Source organism: Sceloporus undulatus, chromosome 7 (genome assembly GCF_019175285.1).
Source record: "Sceloporus undulatus isolate JIND9_A2432 ecotype Alabama chromosome 7, SceUnd_v1.1, whole genome shotgun sequence".
NCBI classification, from domain to species: domain Eukaryota; kingdom Metazoa; phylum Chordata; class Lepidosauria; order Squamata; family Phrynosomatidae; genus Sceloporus; species Sceloporus undulatus.
Genome location: NC_056528.1, coordinates 3,171,434 through 3,173,428, shown reverse-complemented (window position 1 = coordinate 3,173,428; position 1,995 = coordinate 3,171,434).

Here is a 1,995-nt window from a genome sequence, read left to right as displayed (position 1 = left end):
AGGCCAAAATAAAGCTGTTTCGAGTCACTTTGGTCACTTCATAAAATGCTGCATTAATTTTGGCCTGTCTGTATGGCCAAAAGTTAAAGCACCCATACGAAATGGTTGTCTAATGTCTGTTTTAAACCTTTGGCCAAAGTAAAGCTTCCAAAGAAGTCTGCTCCACTGTCAAACAGTATGGTCAGGACGTTATGGTCAGGCTCTCTTTCCTTGTAATTTGAACCCATTGCTTCGGGTCAAGTTAATACCAGTCTGAATGCATATCAGGATCACATCACCTATCAGCCTTGCAATACAGAAAACGGATTTGGGAATCTCCTATGGGTTTTACATGGATACGTTTCACCAGTCCAGTGACATGAAAGTGACCAGCCTCCTATAAAGTACTCTTTCTGGAGCTCATTGGCGTAAAAAGACTTTGTAAAAAGGGGCTTCTTTGTCGGCGGCTTTGTTAACTGAGATACATGTATGCTTGGATGTAAGCCAGTGCGGTGTTGTGACTTAAATGTTGGACTAGGACTCTGAAACATGGGTTCGAATCCCTGCTCAGCCATGGAAACCCATTGGGAGACACTGGGTGAGTCACGCTCTCTCAGCCTCAGAGGGAGGCCAAGGCAAACCCTCTCCGAACAAATCTTGCCAAGCCAGAAATGACTTCAAGACGCGCAACGAGAAATGTCTGTGTGCGTCTTGGTGGCCTACCTTTGAATGTGTAAGCTGCTCCCATTGGAAACAGTTGTGCATATGGCATCAAAACAATGTAAGGCCACTGGTGGGTGTTTGTGTGTGTCTTTTGTGTGCGTTTGTGCTGCTTCAAGTTGCCAATCGACAGATGACAATCTAATTAATTCTGTAGGGTTTTCAAAGTTTGCTTTTTGGAATATATATATATATATATATATACACACACATACATACATATACATATACACACTGTATATTTAAAATCATTTTCACACCAAGGATGCTTGAATTCGTGGATTAAAAGAAAACCATGGCCTTCCCAGACTGACTGTTCTACACTTACAAAGCCCTGTCAAGAATACTTTGTGTGTTTGTCTGTGTGTGTGTGTGTGTGTATATAATTGATATAGGGCCAGCTGTATTTGTGCAAAGGGCGACATTTTATTGCCGCCCCACATAAATTATTCCTTATGGCTCTGTCTGCTTTTACCTGGTTGTCTCCTGGACGTCGCAGCGCAATGCAGAAGCAACCCGAACATGTACCAAGCGCAAGGGCTTCATGTTTTAATTCTTTGCAGCGTGCATTTTTGATTTGCAGCTCTAGCGGAGAGCGACGCTGATATGATATAAGGCCTACTTGTGGGGAGGAAGGATAACTAAACCAATGGGGCAGGAAAGGTTTGGAGATGCTTTGGCAACCCTCTCTGGGAAGTGAGACTGTTCAGAGATTTATTTTGGTACCTCTGCAGTTTCCTCCACCTTTCGGTGCTGCTGCAGTTCTCCCATCCCATCTGACGATGCGCGCCTTCGGACATGCTGCGTGAGCATTGCAGCGCACTGCAGCAGCAGCAGTAGCAGCAGCAATAGCCTGGCCGATGGAGAGAAAATAGGCTTCAGGCCCATTGGTCTCTGCTTCTTCTTTTGCAGGTGGAATGTCCTTGTCTCTTTCCAAAGTACCTTTTGCAAAACTGAAAAAGAGGAAACAAAAAGAGAATGAATGCATCATGCAAAAGGTGGAAGGCCATCTCAGGCTGGAAAAAGCTGCAAGGCTTTTAAATCCGGACACAGACCCCAAGGAAACAGAGGCTAATAAGGCTGCTTCCGCACTGCAGAAATAATCCACTCTGACACCGCTTTAACTGCTATGGTTCAATGCTGTGGAAATCTGGCGAAGAGTAGTTTGGCGAGACGTTTCATACGGAGCTTTGGTGCCACGATGAACAGTCCCCACATTTCCATAGCACTGACCCATGGAGGTTAAAGTGGTGTCAAACCAGATTATTTCTACAGTGTGGACGCTTATTTGTTCCT